General features: G+C 43.0%; 1 long non-coding RNA gene across 5 annotated transcripts in view; it reads right to left on the bottom strand.

Moving 5' to 3' along the window:
* LOC126918658 (uncharacterized) overlaps nt 1-19,309 on the bottom strand; it is a 362,464-nt gene that overhangs the window by 338,419 nt on the left and 4,736 nt on the right. For all 5 annotated transcript variants that reach the window (XR_007711391.1, XR_007711393.1, XR_007711392.1 and 2 more), the window contains exon 2: nt 18,998-19,177. This is a non-coding gene — a long non-coding RNA (uncharacterized LOC126918658). The remainder of the gene's footprint in view (nt 1-18,997; nt 19,178-19,309) is intronic.

Raw genomic sequence — 19,309 nt, 5'->3', positions numbered from 1 at the left:
AATACAATTACGTACAGTTGCGATCATGCAAAAACAATCGAAGCGATCGTTTCAATAATTCATGGTTCTTTTGATATTCGCACGTACTCGCGATTCAACTGCTCTGCAGTCACAAACGTCTAATCGCATCGAAATAAAGCGATTGTATTACGTATCTTATAGATTCAAAGCGGTGATTCGGCTTCTGTTTCTCCATGTTCAGTTTTCACAGCGTTACTCAGCCGATAAATACGTGCTCCGGTTGGAAATTACACGATTCACAGGTTCTATAGCTTCTATAGTTTCGGTTAAATTCCAGTGACTTTCGCGAAACGAATTTGAGTAGCCTTAGGCAATTCGAGTCGTTCGTAGAAAAGGGCTCGCAGGAAATAAAATAAAACCTTTTTCCGTCGATTCGTAAAATTGCATGTAACCACCGTTCTACAGAATCCAACCGCCAATCCTTCAATCCCTACAATCCTGTACCCTCTCTCAACCTCTTCCTTCCCTTCGATCTTGCGTGACCTTTCCACAGCCGGTTACTGTGCTACGAACAGCATTAGATATTGATTGGATAAAAAGCATTGAGTAACCCTACGGATAAATGGAATTTCTTGGTTAACATAAGCTCGCTGTACCTTTTAGCCAAACTATATGTCAATATTCTAAGAGTCTTACACGGCACTGTGAATATTCCAAATACGATACGAAAAATATAAATTATAAGATCAACGTCTTTTGGTCGCAATCGCGTTCAATATTCCGGGATAATATCGCGTAATTTTATCCTGTCGAAGACAAAGGATAACGCGGAACGATAGAGATTTGGAAGACCGGTAATCGGATCCCACGCTTTAGACAAGATCGTTACGTTCGAGGAGATCTCAGAATCGAGAATTTACGACCTGACAACGTAACACGAACGAAACATCGCAGAAAGATACTTTATAACTAACCGCGAACGCTTACAGTTGGCTCATCCTTGGAATCGCTCGAGTACAACTAACGAACGACCAATTACATTCTAAAGTACGCTAGCGAAATTTAAATCATACAAGTAGCGCTCGTTTCGAAAATAGTCCTAGAACGTTCAGGATGATGAAAGAAATCGTTAAGTTACTATGACAACTAACATGACTGTGCGCGATCGCCGAGAAATATCGCGTATCTCGTGTATGTATAATCCTCCTACAGAGTCTTACGTTGGCGGCATCGAAGAGTTACGATGGAAAAGGAGTACGACGAAAAAACGCGCGAACCCTACACGCGGTTAACTACCTGCAAGTTCCGGTCCACTGTGAACAGGTAAACCGGTCCAGCAGCGGCCATTATAACGACGCAAAAATATAGATGCTCCGAATACTTGCGGGAAAATACGCTCTACTCGGACCGTGATATTAACACCTAGAAAACAAGCGAGTGGACGTAATCGTATAAAACACGATTTCTCATTGACACGCCATCCAACGCCGACCAGTTCTTGTAAAATCTATTCGAACAGCAATTGCTTTCGATATTTCGAGAGACAACAGGTTCGACAGAAAGAAGAGGAGCGGTGTACACATAAGTCCAATAGGTATAGCCGCATCCAGTGCCTGCGAACAGGTAAACCGGTCGATTCTTTATTTTCTCGTTTGCTTTTTTCGCGCAGTCTGTCCTTTCCACGGCGCCTTCGACGCCGTTCCAGAGCGAAAGAGGGGCATAGGCAGAAGCATTTTTATCGGATGAGTCTCGGCCGCTTACAGGAGCGGTCTGGGGGCCTGAACCGGGTTACCTGATACCAATGAATGAATACTCCTTATCCACAATGCGCTCGCTCGCTCCTCCGCTTCTGCTCGTCCCGCAAAAAACCTGGCCGTTCTCGCTCTGTTCTCCGGCACGGTGTACCAACACCCTTCCCGTAGCTACGTGTCACGTTTAACGATCGCGCAGTTGCACACGCACGTGTATCACGGTTTGATGCAACGCGAAACCCACACCACAATACACGAACAGAGAAACACAGATACGGAAAGGATAGAGAGGACGAAATACACACACACACACACAAAGCGAGAGAAAGAGAGAGAGAGAGAGAGAGAGAGAAGGTTGCAATTAGCTAATCTCTCGAGTAGAAACGATAATTGGTATAATCGATGCACCAATTAGAGAGAACGCGAAGCTAACGAGATTCGACCGGGCCACGCCGTCTAACCAACCGCTCTCTCCTCTCTCTTTCTCTTTCGCAACTACGCTCTCCGTCCTCTTTCTCTTTCTTGTTCTTTTCATCATCCACGATGCTGCTCCTTTTCGCGTTTGTGGATACCCTCTCGAGGGAGAAGATCTTCTTATCGTGGCCAACCACCGTATCGGATCCAGAGGGAGGAATACGAACCGAAGAAAAGCTTCCCATCGACCAGTGATAATAGCCATTTGGCGAGTATTATCTTGGAAAGCAATCCTAATCGGACGAACCTATGGTCGACGAACTTGGAGTAACGAAAGGCAACGGATGCATAGGCATGCGCTGGAATTTAGGAAAGAAGAGTGGATACTTGGCCGCGTTGGTTGAGAGATGCGAGAAAAATATGTACGGCTATGCGATGGAATTTTTATTTCCTTCTCTTGCTGATTCCTTTTTCTCGTGAGAAGGTTAGAATGAATAGGCGTAGGGAGCAGAAGCGGCAGGAACGATCGGAGAACACCAAGGTGAAAATAACGGACCTTTCACACCGCCATACTATACTCTTTAAAGTCCAATATGTGCATCCATATACATACACGTGCGTACATCTATATACTGCACACACGGGCACGAACACGTACAGTGCCTCTATATGTATGTATGTACGAACTTTGGTCGCTCGCACGGTCAAAGGGTTAGGATATACCCTCTACGTTTCCCTTTACAGGGCCAGAAGCACTTTTGTCCTCGACAACGAGTATATAAGGCACGGAATATGAATTGGCGTTTCACGCTTATTGTGCGACAGGAGGTGAGAGTGTGCCGAATTAATAGCCACTCCAGAGAGACCCGGGTTTCGAATATACCGTCGTGCCACGCCGTCGAGAGAAAGAGGAGGCAAGGGTTTTCAACTCTCACCCCCATGCCTCCCTCGAAAGTGTACCCGAAAAAAGCACGGCGTGAACTAGTCCACGTTAGTTCGCTCTGTGCACAACACTTCACAATGAAGGTGTTCCTCCGTTTTACAGACTGTATGACGAATCGACGCTGGCTTATATACGCGAAATTCGCTTTGACACGGTTCTGTTCTCTGTTTAGCAAACTCCTTGAATTTCGCCTGATATTTTTTTGTAAACGCTCGAAAGTAAAATACTGGCTCATATTCTCGTATTTCTTTTCGTTTGTAGAACGAAATAATAAAAGTACCGGAAAGACCGATTTAAAAATTAATCTAATTACATCGGCGCCGGTCGTAGAAAGTCGATAAAACTCCACACCTGATCCTTTTTTCCCTGATACTTTCCTTCCTAGTTTTTATTTCGTTCCTCTCTGTACTTCTTATCTCTTCTTGTTCTTTCAATCCATTCGATATGCCACGGCTAAACTCGATAAAAAGTTCAAAGAATACGGATGTTCCGATAGCGCGCTGGTTGTTCTTGTACGACACCTTACAAAGCAGTCGATGGAATCCTTCTCCGGGTCAGCTTTACGCAACAATTTTGACATTGTCTGGTTCCCTGTCGATGCGGGTATGCGAAGAGCGGGAAATGAGTTGCGGTGGACTATGCCGAACTTTAGATTGAATTCAACGCTAGAGTTCCGAAAAAGAAATCCGAACTGGACTTTCTTCGGTTATGGACTCTCGTGGATTTCCTTATTTCTTTTTCTCCTACATACGTGTACGTTCTTTCGTCATCGGTATACGTTAGAGACGTATCCAATTTTCGGTGGATGAGACGGAATTTTTGAACTCGTTGGGAAGATCTCGCGAAACTAAGGGACATCGAAAGTCGTTCGTGCTCGTTCCTTTTTGTTCACGTTCGACATTTTTATCTGGATACGTCGTTACCCGTGCTACTTTCCTTTGCCTTTCGCGACGAGAATTCGCTTTGACATTTACGTGTCTTACGGTGAATATCAACGTCGATAAAGCGTTACGATCAAAAGGAATTAAATGACAAAGTGGCAAACCAATTTCTCGGCATGTTGCGTTTGCCGTTCGTCATAATTACATTCAATTAAAAGCCCAGCAGGTCACCGCGTCCACGATAGAACACGCGTATATCGATAGATATATCGAGGCATATTCGCTGGAGCACCGCACAAGTGCGAAATCGAACTGATCCATGGAGAACCCGTATCTATAATGCATTCTCGTGCGACCACCGTAGCTGGCACACGGATGCTCTCATACACCGGCGTTCCTACAGATACGAAGCTACGTTTATTTCCGAATGGCGCTCTGTACGTAGTTCCGGCGTCGACACGATGCGACAGCCCGATCGCGGCACAAAACGGACGCCCCACCGTTTAAACTAAATAATGCATGAGATGGATCGAACGCAACATTTAAATACGTGTATTCAGTTCGAACGGTTGCTACTACCTTGGCCTTGCACGATCGGTGCCATTCGGTTAAACGATCGAATTTCTTGAAAATCGAAATTTCCCTCCTACTTTACTGCGCTACCGTGTGATATTAAAAGGGACGAAGAAACATTTGCCAGTTGTTATCGTTACATGGTTGACATCGTTGCTATCGTGTTAGCTATCGATATCCATAATGCCGCGAGAAAAGTACTTTGTAAGTTTCGTGCGAAACACGGAGCCATAAAGATCCAGGAAGGTGGAAAAAGGAGGAAAATAGTACGTAGTCGATGTCGCAGTAAAGTACGATCGTTCTTGCATGACTTACGGGCACATTTATAGGCACGAAACTGGGTTACGTGAAGACTGGTTTAAGAATTTTATTATAAATTCCCCAAACGCCACTGCTATGTCTTATATAGCGAAAGTTTTACACTTTCGTAGTTTCGAGTTAGCATAGAAGTTTGCGTTATAGTTTCTAATTTTAAAATCTGATTCGTCGCGGCTAAACTTCCGCGAAACTATTCCGTAACCGACGCGCAGCTTGTCTCCGCGTATTTCGTATTTACGACGAATGAAGGAAGGATCGTAGCAAATTTACTAACAAGACGTTTCCGCTTCGATTCCCTCTTGCTACCTTCTAAGGGAACGAGTCAGTCGCGAGGAGAGCGCATCAAAGAGAAACGCGATAAGAAGAGGAACATACTGATACCTTGTTGATCAGCGCCGCTGTGATTAATCCTTTAAAGGAACTGGATCTAGAAGCCCTAAAAGAAATGCTCGTAGCCTTATTAACTTTTACTGGACGATGCAGGATGCGTCGGTTGCTAGAAAAGCATCACACGCCGGGAAAGCTGACTCGTACGGTAACAAGCGTCGTTTACGCGCCGCTTAAACGATTCGCGAGGATCGAAACGGCGGGTGAATATAAATGAAGTTGTCTTTTGAGGCGAGCTGCCGCGTCAACTTTCGTCCATGTAACGTAATGAGACAGCAATCAGGGGGATTATCGGAGGTGTGACTTTGTCGGTTGCTCGAAAAAGGGATTACGGAACGCGACCCAAGCCACGAATGGAATAATTCAAGGCGGTTTGCAAACATTAACGCGTAACGAGATAAATACGCAATTTGCGAGTTCCAACAAGTGACAAGAGTGGCGTTTCTTAAAAATTTTATAACCACGACCAATCAGAGATGGTTAACTTCGTTTAAGCACAGTTTAAGAGCCTAACTCGCTGCCGCATGAACTTTCCTCTAAGAAAATTCGAATCTAAGCTGTCCTCTGCCGAGTGATCTCGTTTATTTCGTCCCGTCTGCTTTGCCGTTAAACGCTTTCCTGTTTTTCTCTCTCGTTCTTTCGGCTGACTCGTGACAAAGAAACGATCATCCAGCTTGGATTACGAGCACATTTACGAGCAGTCCAGCCAACTCGTGCTTCATTCTCGTTCTCGTCAGTGGAAAGCAAGGCCGCCGGATTGAATCGAAAAGAGAGTCTCGAGGTAGGAGGAAGAAGAAGAGACGGAGAAACGTCGAAGTTAAAACCCCCGGAGGTACAATTTGGCGGGAAGAAGCGCGAGAAAGCGGCCAGGCGACGTAGTTCTACCGTGTTCGAGCTTGACGGCACTCAAACTGGAATTAATGCGTAATTAAGGCGCGTTCACGCGATTGTCGTCGCGGCTCAAGGGCCACTTAAGCCACGCTTCGTCCTACACTGGTTCATCTCGCTACCTTTAAATCGTTGAAATCGAAATGAACGGCGTTGATTGCGGCACGAATCCATTCGACTCTTTGTTTCAAAGAATAACGTGGTTCTTCCGCTCCTTTTTCCCCCTTTTTCTCCCATCCGTGTATCCGTGACTAATTTCGTTTTAATGCTCGCTCGTCTCAGTCAAGCTCCGCTATTTTACCTTCTGGACACGCTTCATCGTATAATTGCCACGGCCATAGCTCGGTATGTTTACACAATTAAGAAAGTCTACTACCGAAGAAGTGCGAACGAGCGTGTATAGCTATAGAATCAGAGAGTCTAGAGGAGAAGTCGGGGAGGCTGAGAAAATTTCTCGATGGAACTTGCCAAAGAGCTTATCCAGAGAAGACGTCTATTCACAGTTTCGGTCTTTGTGGATTTACAAGATTACCAACTTTGCGACCAGCTCGCGTTTACCTCCAGTGCCCGGCGAGACCCCTTGCTTCGGATTTGCATTCTTTAAGAAAAGTGACATGAAAAAGTTTCCTTTGCTATTTCACCTTAAACCGGCTACGCATTTTATTCCAACTAAACGGCCACGTTTATCGATCTTTTACCTTTATTCGACGTAATTGATTAACACGAATAAAACGTTATGAATATGATTCGGAGTTGCGTGTAAAAAATAAAACACTATAAAACGTTTCCTTTTTTTTGGTAGTTTTAAATATCATTCATTGCATCGTGACGACAAAATGATTTTAAAATTTTCCTGTCCAGCAAACTTGAAATTTCAATCGGTGAAACAAAAATACAGAACGCTACGTCATATCGCGATAACACACAACGCATAAAAATTCACTTTTAATAACGCAATTTTCTGTCAAATGCAGGCGAAAAAGGTGGATGTAAAAAACGATGAAATAAAAACGGTCGCTGGAAAAAGATACGCGTGGAATGCGCAGCTTGACCCAGTTGACAGGATGGATTTTGCACGAAACGCGCGTACTTCAACCTGTCCAAATCAACCAAAGCTTCTCGATGCGACACCGGCCGTGTATAGCCAACTTAAAATGGAAAACGAATTTTCGAACGCTTTGTCGAGCGATTCTCGAGCGATCGTTGCTCGCAATAAAAGTTAACGGCAGCTGGAAAATTAAGATCGTACAGCTTTTTATCCGAGAAAATATTCGAACGATTCAATCGCGAGGCTGTGTTTTATCAGTGCATCGCTCGAATTAAAATCGATAAAGTGATTCGTGCACAGGGAAACGAGTACGTGCTCAGGACACGATATTTCCGTAGATATTGCTCCATGTATTTATTCCGTGATGAATTATCGGACAGCATACCTTTCATCGTACTAAATACATATTTCATAATTAAACGCCGCGAAACTTGGGCTATGCCGAGAATGTCGAACATAAAGGGGATCGTGACGAGACCGGGGTGAGTTAGAAACGTGAAATTGTTCCTATCCCTTCCTGAAATATCACCCCTTCGTTCTCTGTCTTAATTCCGAATATTTAAATAGGGGTGTACATTACGCGCAGTCCTGCTCCGAAGAAAAAAATTAGTAATAACGCTTAGAGCTAGGGGCAACTTTCATTTTATTTCGTTTCGCGCGGAAAAAGTATTCGTACATTGGAGAAAACGGAACTGATTGGATGGCTAATTAAAAACTATGTCGCGCGCTGTACAGATCTAAAAATGAACGAAATTAAATTTCATTTTTTGTTGTGGTTCCCTTTTCCCATTTTCCATTTCCTTTTACCTTTTAAATTATCGTAGACAGTGCGTATTCGAAGGAAAAACGAAACACGAATTTTCTCTATGACTACGAGTAATGAAATTCTAATTTTAGATGGAGGGTTAGCAGGAAGTACACACTTATGAAGGGATATCCCAGCGACACTTAAGAGCTTAATTAACGCTACGCGAAACGTGGCTGCTTTTTGCACCGATGCATACCTTTCGAGCGGCACTGGCCCAAGCCAACCGGCATTTCTGCCTTCGTGTGTGCACGGTGGAGGTCCTTGTACGTGCACGTGTGTGAAAACATCAAGGGAGTCGAAATTAGGTTAGAACACATTGAGACGTTAGGGATGACTCGATTAAATGTAACTCCCATCTGTTTAGATTTGATTATGATACATGCCTTGATGATCGCTGAGCACCGATCTTATCTGCGATATAAAATCTTTAAGGATAAATATTTTCACAAATTTGCTTCTGAATAACGAAATTCATGTTAAGATAATTTACGTTGTCAGTGTCATATTTTAGTAAATTAGTCGGATGCTTTTCGAATAAATTGAGTATATTATACGAAAATATGACTAAAAACAAAATCTATAAATCTTAGTTTCGAAGTAATATGTTATAAATAACGATATAAAAACCGAAGAAAGTCACCAGGTCGGTCCAGACGGTCGTTAGAACGGCGATAGTTAATCTCTCGAATAAGTCTAATAGCCACTTCCAAACTGTTGAAACGATCGAAGAGGTGCGCCAAATGTCGATAATGTACTTGGAAGCATACACTAGTCCGACAGTCCGCGCCCTTTCAATTTCGCTCGTAACTAATGGCTCGAAACAGAAGACGATGTACGATTTAATATCAGGAATTGATATATCGCCTGAAGGAAAGTAATGCGTCACGCAATTAATTTGTGAAAAAAGAGTATTTCGATTTAATCGCGAGCCACCTTGCGTCGCTTAAAACGCAAGTTTCTTTGTGAGAGTATCCCTTGCATTCATTAAACGCGATTCGTCGACATTGACATCTGTCGAGAAAATTTTCTCAAGATGAAGCGGACACCGAAAGAAGAGACAAAGACGAGGGGAAAAGAAAGGAGCGTGCAAAGGCGAAAGAGAGGCGTTAGAAAGCAAAGAAAGGGTGGGAAGAAGAGGATAGGAACTTTAGACTCATTACTCAACCCCAGGATTCGGTACAGAGGAAGGGCCAAGACTGGTATGAATGTCTCCTTTATTTCATTTTACGAAATAACACCGTCGTTTAACCCACTGGAGCTTGTATCGTCCAGACATCGTAATGGTGCTCGAAATGAGAACACGGTTTTTGTGAATCGCGATAAATAGGAACAGCTTTACGGCTACAGAAAACGTGTATGTCCAGCGCATAAACGCTCACCGATGGACCACCGAGTATTTCTGTTTCGCTGAAGAAATTAACGGGCAAAAGAAATCTTACTTGCAAACAGAAATATCATTGTTCGACGCTCACTTAATTTAACGTATCCACTTTGTAACATTTCCTTGAATCTCTTTTCTTATCACGAATTATATTTTGTGGAATGTAGAATAATACCAGGACGCGGAATCGGTATGATAGTTCTCACTTGTGTAATATTATTATAATGAGTAATAAGAAAAGTGGAGTGTACAAATGGATGGGAAAAGTAAGCCACCGTTGCGGGATGGTTATTCAAGTTAGCTGGAGTTTGAGGATTCCGTGAACCTCATAGCGGCCATGCGGACAAACAGAGTATCAATTTCCCCGGGAAATCCTCGTGTAATCCGCTAACAATGGACACTGGGGTTGGTTGGTCGACCCAAGATTCTCTTAGGCAAGCGCTGTATTTGAAACATTCAATGAAGATGAATTGTCTTATAAATGATCCCCTGATATATCCACGTAGAAAAATATTTTGACACTAAGCACTCCTCTTATCGTATTTCCACCTCGATACTTTCGTACATCCCCTTGTTTCGTTCTATAAGTTCTGTGTACGAGCGTGAAAGTTTTAGAACCGTACCGATAAAGTAACCAATAGTTGTTATCCCTTTCCCGATAAAAGCTATATTTTTGATCAGATGCTTCGTAGCACGATTTCACGCCCGAAGATGTATTATTTACCGCACCGCCTACCGGATATTATCTCCTACTAGAAAATCGTTCGGATTGGTCGACGCGTACCTCGATCTTCTTGCAAGACCAGCTAAAACGAAAATGAAGGGAAAAGTCGTGCGCGTTCTCGTGAAAGTTTCCAAGGCGAATTCGCGTTTCGCCGGTAGTCAATTCTTACTGCGAATCAATTTAAAAAATTACGAAGAACAATGCTATCAATGTTATTTTCTGCGAAGATAGGTACATCGTGAATTACGAATCTTATCGTTAAAAACTTTCTCGCCGCTTCTTAGTGTCGGCATTTCGTGGAAGATCTACGATCTCTGATTTATTATTCCATTTAACGTCTACACGTGTTGGGGCGAATGAACTCTGAAACCCTCCTTTAGTACGAAAGCTCCGTTAATTGCGGTATCGAACTTCGCAATCTCATTCGTCTTCGACCAACCGTGACGACACCACCTTCGTTCGAACGTATCGGTTACGGCCACTCTGACCGAGTGAAACGGACAGTTAGACTGAACGAACGAAGTCAGAGAAGTAGGGTTGTTCCAGCGGTCGCGGACTGTGGCGAGGGTGCAAGAGCTCGTGCGTGTTCGAGAGACGCTAAGAGCGTAAGAGACCGAAAGTGATGCGAGCGTGTGGAGTACAGAGGTAGAGAAGAATATATTATACCTAGCGTCAGCTGTGCTTTATAACCCAAGCATCAGGCTAGCGTCACGGTGTGGGTTTATATCGCGATACACAGTGCATCTGCCAACCCCTGTTCTCTCATGCGATCAGCTCCGCTCCTTTTTTTCCTCGAGGTGCCATTCCTTCCCTTCTCCGTTCGCCTTCGACTATCTTCCCCTCGTTCTTCCCTTTCTCTCCTGCTCCGCTATACCGCAAGAGCAGTGGTTTTTGCGCCTCTGATCATTACACAGTCGTGCAGCTACACAGCTACACCGACCATCTCAAGAAGAGATGAAGTTATCCGTGCGTACGTGAGCAAGGTGTCAATACTTTTAGCCAGTCATGGAACTGGCAAAAACCATCACCGTCTCGACCGCAATTTAAAAAGACCAAATGGAATGCGTTATGACAGCAAGAACTGGTTCTTTATGAACATTTAATTCGTTTCGTTCGACGTTTTATGAGTTGAGAAACCTGGCGATTTCCAAGCACTATTTTTTCTACTTTTGGTTTATCGATGAATAAGACTCATCTCACAGTTGGAAACGCGAGTTATCGTCTTATTTCCTGCCTCGAGTTTCACACTCACGCAGCCTCGATTCTCGTTTCCCTGCAGATGTCGTATATTTGTCGGTCGTAATCACTAGACAGTCGGAAAAGTGGTCTTAAGACGAAGTCATTTATATTGTATAGCGTTTTGCTGCCGCATTCCCAAAGACGAGATACATCTATAGACGAAAGGCGAGGAGATTTGAAGCGTAAAGCATCAAACAGGAGCCGTTGCATTGAAGAAAGCTAAGCCCTTATGAACATTTAAGTAACTCCCTAATGGAAGTTTAGATCTCGTCGCACCGTAGAAAGTTGATAACTCACCAGACACCCACCGTACACGGCTAAAATCTCGTTCGTAATTACGGACGTTGATGAGTACATACTCTGTCTCGAGCTAGCGTACAGTCAGACATGTTGACGTACCAGCTCCGTTGTTGGTAAATTTTCTAATTAAAGCAACCTTATCACGATCCTAAATGTCTATAAAGTTTATTAAAAAAAATCCCTTATAATTTTTGGAAAAACGGGATCACGTCAATTTGTTTGCCGAAATTTCCCTCGCGAAGCGACGGTACATCGAAAATTCAATTTGAAATTACACGATTATCCCGTATCACTAATTCGCTGCATTCTTATACTTCACAGCTTGCAGGTATTACGTTATCAGACGTTTATTACTAATCGAATAAGACATATCGTCGCGACATTAGTCGCGCTCATTGTTTCAGAATGCAACCACCAAGAACGTGCCATTATACGACTCAAGACCATTTCATAGATCGGTAAAGCATGTGCTTGTAAAGCAGGCTGTAGTCTCGGCAGCATGCCGCGTATTAGGGCACGTGTGTACGATTATATATCCTCTCTACTGTGCACACGGCCCGCACACACTACTGTGAATTAAATTACGTCAGTCTATATCGTGTAACAATGCGCTCGCAAAATTACACGGGGAACCTGCACCTCTGCACGTCGTCAGTGGGACGTGTTACAGCTGTAATGAGGCAGAGTGATTTCACGATGAAACAGCGAGAGACAAGAGAATCCCGTGTATAAACCTAGAAGCCGCTGTGAATCACGTTACATTTATCTTCTTCTTCTTCATTCGTGCTGAACTGTTAAGCTTCGCCTTCGGTGAACGATCTATTTGTCGGGAACGCCTTTCACCTTACAGAAAACTAAATTTAACTGCTTATACCGATCAACGTTAATCCCCAATTCATATTTTCCGACGTTTATTTATCGCAAATTAAATTAAAAATTAACCTCGCGTTACATATCGAGTGTTTGAAAACATGAAATCGTCTTCATCAAGAGGACACGTAATTTGTATAAATCGTTATTAAATTGCCTGAATAATAGATAAGCTACAACGCTTTTATAACAAATATAATGTTCAATATGCAGGACGTATTTGGCGATATCATGTCACAAGAGCGTGTTCAATTGCAGAAACTGCTGAAGTACTTGCATCGCTTTCCGATACTATTGACAAGTGATGTATACGGTGCATATGAAAAATATCTATCCATGATACATTACGCGAGAACATCATTTCGCTATGTAGCTGTTAATCGAATACACGGCGATCAATTTTATCAGAAATTTTTTATAATATACGAACATAAATCCCATTACAACACTATTCTATCACTAATTTTTTTCCGATATAATTTAACAGCGCTGTTCCATTTTCACTGGCTGTATAATTGATCGACGGAAACGAGACAGGGCAAGGAAAGGAATTGAAAAGAAAAGAAGGATAAAAGAACAACGACAAATTTTCGCGCGGATTACGCAACGTATCGCGCTCATTTTCATACCATCCAACGACGTAATCAAACGGTGCAATAAATCACCATCCTCGGTATGTTTTGTATTAATAAAAATTCCATTAATCTTCGCGGTACCGAAAGTAAAATAAAGGAGACAGGGAAAAAGGAGAAACAATTTAACCGAGTCTCGGTTCCAGGCCCCTAATAATTTAGTCGTCCGGTTGAGGGGTTGCCTGAAAATCGTCGCGCGATTCTTCACGGCGCAGCGTTAATTTTATTCCTGAGAGCGCGGAGAGCGTGAATTAGTGTCCAGAAAGGGATGGTACCACGCCGGCTACCATTACGGCCGAGTAACATACGTAAGGGCTCCACGTACGAACCGACCTGGCGCGATACCGGCGAAGAAACATCTCCGCGTGCCGTGCTGGGACATAATTCATTGCCGGCAGGAAGCTTGTACCTTAATCTCATCGTATTCTGACCAAACCGCTGCAAAGGACGAAGATGCAGTGTGAAACGTACTGTAGCTTGTACGTGCAAACGCGGTGCTTATAAAGGCGACCAATGTATGCATGGTCCACGTACATAACTATCAGCGGAATGTATCATCTCCGTAGTCCAACGGCAGGACATGTTATTCTGACTACACACCAATCCCTGGGAATCCAATGGGAATTATTATGTAACCTCCATAATATAAATGCATCGAAGATTTGTCGAACGATAGACGTGTACGCGTGTACCTACCTACTATACGATATTATGTGTAATGCTTTGACGCGATGTATCGACAAAGATCGCATGGTAGATTGCATCGATGCGAGTGAAAATCATGTTCAACGAATCATTTTCATCGGCCTTTAATTGCATAGACACAACAGAGCCTCGTAATACAACTATACAACTATGTTGGTTCTTTCGGAATAGCTACAATATTGTTGGAACTTTAACTACCGATCGAAATTTGTTGTGTAATTGACGTTATACGTATACACGTGCGTATATGTATTTAAAACGCGCGTATATGACAACGTACCAGAAAAAGCGACAAAGATTAACGTGAAATTTTCGACAAAGCGAATATTCGACTGGACAACGTGAAGCGTGACAGCCATTCGAACTAGCGTGTTAGATCTGGAACAGAGTAGAATTTGGATACTAATTCCGTGGCGCCTGGTAGAAATTCAAGCCATGCCTAACGCACAATAATGTACTCGAATAACGGAACAACGTAAAACGACTTGGAACGAGTAGAATAATTCGCGAGCAATGCTTCGGTAATTGTTCGTCTTGCGATATGTTTGAAGATCGTACAGAAAATGAGACTTTGTACTGCATTTTGTATATACGCGATTGAATCTACGATGGAATTGATTGATGTACGTTCGGGTAAAAATCATAGCTAGTTACTCTCGAATACGCTTGCGCTAATACCGTCAATTTTAGTATTTTTCAATGCAATCACCTGGTAGGATTGCCTCGCATTACAATAAGGAAGTTGCATCGACCTGGGATGGAACGAAGAGCTTTACGAAGGGATTTGCAGAAAGAAACAAGGTAAAAAAAAGTAAAGGAGACAGGTCTAGTGCATGTAAATAAGCGACAAGCAGCCTACAAGAAGAAAACTGGAATAACACGGGCTGTTATGGCAAAGTAAAGGCACCATGTTTTCAGCAGGCTTTACTCCGTGATCAGGTGCTACTATGCCATTCTCGAATCGAGATAATGTGATTCGATATAGGGCCGGTTGCTAGGTAACATGCAATCAATAGGGAAAATGGAAGATCGAAGCCTATAAAAAGAACTTCCGATACAAATTCGCCCGATGTGTAATTTACTCGTTAACCGAATTTAGGATCTGCATCAGAAAGACAGGAGCGTTTTTATCGATCAATCACGATGAATCTGTGTACATGCTCCAGGAAAAACACTTGATTTATAAATTTAAATGTTAGCATACGTATAGAACACTTGTTTAACGAACCGATGGACTAACGATAATTAATACAAAACATTACACGCGAGGTTCTTGTAAACAGAGAATCAAAGAGACACTTTACCACATCGACAGCTTTAACGTAACGCACAGTCTATGTACAGACACAAAAATATTCACGTAATTTCCCTTCATTCGAGTGTGTGGATCGATCAGTTCAGTACGAGAATCATTTGATAGAAAGCTATTTGAGAATTACTAGCGTTGAATCACCGTTAATGGTACACAACGCTGGCACACGACAAACACACAGCGAGAGAAGAAAATCGGTCAGAGAGACCGAGAGGCAGAGAGAGGGAGAGAGAGAGAGAGAGAGAGAGAGAGAGAGAGAAAGAGAGTAAAATTGAAATAGAAAGAAAGAAAAAAAGAAAGGGAAGGGTAAATTAAAAATCGAACAATGGACTAATGCTTGGCAGCCGCAATGACCACCACCGCGTGGTCGTTCTGATTTCGCAGATTCGGACGGTAGTTATACTTTAACGTGGTGGTACTTAAATAAATTATCAATCGTGTTGAAAGCCACCGGCCCGGCCCCGGGAGAAGCCAGAGAACCAGCAGCGGGAGAAGGAGGCACGAAACGGGGAAGCCAGAAGCGAGGGGACCAACAGAAGTTGAAAGTGAGACGAAGCGTCGAGGGCGATTAAGCAAATATCCAATTTTCCTTTTTTTCAACGGCCGACGTATGAACGTGCCTCGTTTTATACCGGGCAAGCTCGGCTTTTATTTGCGGTACGCCGGGCATTCGACGTTTGTTAAATCGCTATAAGCGGTTCGAGTGGTACCGAGAAGAATATAAATGGCTGCCGAATTGACTCGCGTGTCGGTGGAGCTACGGCGCGAGTGGGAAAGTAAATCATAAGGATCCAGGGGTGGGCGTTTTTTCCCTTTCCAACATAATTACAGACCTAAATGATATATTAGTCTGGTAATCGAATAGTGGTGCGCAATACCTCGATAACCGGTGTTGGAAGCATACGACAAACACCACTGCATTGTGAATGCTTCCCGCGATGCATCTCGATCGCATGCATGAAAACGTAGTCGTTATTTTTAAATCGAACGCAGTGAAAATTTTTAATTTGAAATAATTTAAGGGCAAGATTTTAGTATGCAAACGCAATAAGGATACGAATTTGAAATAACGCAAAGGTCGGTTTAGATCGCTCCACGAAGAACGGGAACTCAATTTTCTCCTATTTTACGACGAATAAAACTCTGCTCAATGCGTTTCGATAAAGATATATAAACACACCATGTATATAGAGATACCAGTGTATACCATATGCATGAGAGACAGTTTGCGAGTACTGGCTCCTTTATAGTTTGCTACCATACTCGATACATTGTGAAGATAGTGCAACATTCACTTGTCGAGAGTCAATTTTCTCGAACGAAACCATTACAAAGGGAGATCAGGTTTTTAGCGAAGCATCTCTTATCTTATGTTCTTCAATTATCTTGGAGATCGCGATAGTAACGGGGGCAAAAGTTGTTACGAGAAATTTTTATGAAAAATCCTCGCTAGCTGAATTATCAAGGCGTGTGCTGTACCTACTCTTCCACTTTTAACGTAATCCTCTTAACTTTCTTCTCTTTTTTCCTTTTTCAGACATATCTTACCAACTACGGTACCAACTACGGTAGGATTTGAATTTGTCGAGAGAAAATGAATACACGGTGCCACGATCCATTCTGAAATCTACGGTTACGTTTAGTATCGGTATCGAGATTGTGCACGAGCATTCTTACCAATGGCGGAACATACATGGAAATGGGACTTGGAAAGTACACACTGTATTAAAGCTGGTCCAAATAAGCTTTGGAAAACTTGAAAATAGGTGTAGATTGTCTGAAATAGAATCGTACGATACTTTCGATACCGATCTACACGAAATGCATGTCATTCGATATACTTCAATTAATTCTACGCCTTGTAGCCTGCTTTCAACCTTATTTGTTTTATCCTCGACCCACCAACGACGTACAACCCCTATCTTTTTTTCCTTCCATTAATGAACAGGAAATTGAACTCCGAAAAAAAAGTGACGTTAATGTCTTTCATTGTAGACGTGTACGCAGATACGCACATCCGACCAGCAAGACCCATCGATTTAGACGATAAAACGCGGACGACAACGCTCGACATTCAATCCCGCTTCGACAACGAATTGGTTTTTGCCCGTTAACCGAGCTCGCCCACCACTCTGCTCACTCCCATCCCTTTCTACCGCATTAGTCAACCACCCGACGAAACTCGAGGACAGATCGATCTTCGCTTCTCGACTCTCGGCTCCACTCAACTTCGATACTTGTAAAATTCTCTATCCTGGCTGGTGGTTCTTTAACGCTCGCGTGGATGCTGCACACGTACGCGCATCGTTGCACACGTGTACGCCTCGTGCACGTAACGGTTCGGCTTGCAGTGCACTTGACCCTCGCGCGAAACGCGGTCCAGTAAATCGATTTCGACGCTTCGACTCGACTCACCCGGTACATTTATAATGCCCGACCTCCGAGAGCCGCTCACGGCAACGCACGTACATCCTGAAGCCGGTAGGGGCGTGAACACGCCGGACCTTTTTCGTTCGGCTTTCAATTCCGCCCTTTTTTCCCTCGGCGTGCTACGGCGCGCCAAGAGGGAAAAGGAAAGCGATCGAACGGAACCATCCACATGTACACCGCCCTCGTCACGCGTGTATCGGTGGTTTCACGGGAAGAAATATCGCGGTGATACGTCACGACTCCAATCGAGAAGCGCGCCGCGCTCGTGTACCCGGCGAAACGGTTTCGAGTTTCCAGAAGTAAAAAGCGAGAGGAAGGTCAAGAAATCGGTCTCTGAAACTCTTGCTCTATCTGTGGTTACGTTTAAAGGATTTGCCTCATGGCGGTATATGTAGTTTAAAGATATTCCTTGCTTTATTTCCTCCTCTCTTAATCCAACACCATTGCACTTTTTGGGGCAGATACGGAACGATTTTCTACAAATGGAATATGAAGAAACGTATAACAAAAGATTGCCATAGAGAAAGATATCATTGGGTAGAAATCTAGAGAAACCTAAATAGGAGTGTATAAAAGTAACGAAATGTAGAGGAAAAATAAAATGTACGGATAAAGATGCAAAAATATTAAGTTGAAAAATATGATTTCCCGACAAGAAATGGTAGAATGGTCGCATAAATGGCGATAAAGATCTCACGTTCTCTATATCGAAACGGCCCCACTACACGGGAAAGCTCGCTTTTCCCACACGAGAAGGCGTTACCATTCGTGGAATGCTTCAACGTGGAAATGCGGTCGTCTCCTATCCGGAACAAGGACATTCACGGTAATATCTCGGATGAGATTAAACGGAGCTTGCATTCTTCGTATAGGGCGTAGGGTAATGTTCTCGATAAATACGATGTTTTCGGCGACTACACCAGAGATACGAGAAACACAATTGTGCGTATGTAGAAACTAGAAAAACTACTTTCACATTCAAAATCTATGTAAAACATCTAGCATTGTGCTACGTTGTTACATTTTGTGTATTAAATTAAATGTTTTTTTTTTAACGATAACACACCGTTTCTAGAAACGTTAAGTGCTTCGAATTTCTGGATTAATTATTTCGCAACACGAATTTTGGGAATTTCACTTAAAACCTATCTTTGTTTTACACCGCAAATAATGTTAATCTAAAGTACTTGTATACGTATCTAAAAATACTTATTTCTTTGTGTAAATCGTCAAACAGAGAGTAGTACGAAGTTCACGCGATCGTTGCCGAACAAATGTCTAACGGAACGAACTACATAGCTAGTTTCGCGGTATCTCGGATTTATTCGTATAGAATGCATAAATCAAGGCGATACAACGCGCGCCTCTGGAAGGTAATTACATCGAAAAGATACAATGTACAAGATAAGAAGAAGATTCTGTTGTAACTTACATTGGATTGGTGGAGTTCCAGTAGATGTCCGGCAGGCGGGAACAAGTGGCCTCCCGAGGGAAGGCCTCCATCACAGCTAACAGAAGAAGAAATAGGATGAACCAGGGCATGATGTCCAGCTGAATCTTGAGGCCGTTTGTATACCACTTCCAGGAAAAAGCTTTGTGTCGTATCGGTCACCTACGTCATCGGAGTGCATAATTAATAATATAGTCGAGTTTGCTTGGATAATCAGCTTATACACGAAACACGAACGATAACTCAAAGCGTTGCTGGGTACAAGTATTTAGCGTCCCTCGGTATTACCGAGAC

This window comes from Bombus affinis, chromosome 7 (assembly GCF_024516045.1).
Source record: "Bombus affinis isolate iyBomAffi1 chromosome 7, iyBomAffi1.2, whole genome shotgun sequence".
NCBI lineage: Eukaryota > Metazoa > Arthropoda > Insecta > Hymenoptera > Apidae > Bombus > Bombus affinis.
This window is presented reverse-complemented; position numbering and strand designations above follow the sequence as displayed.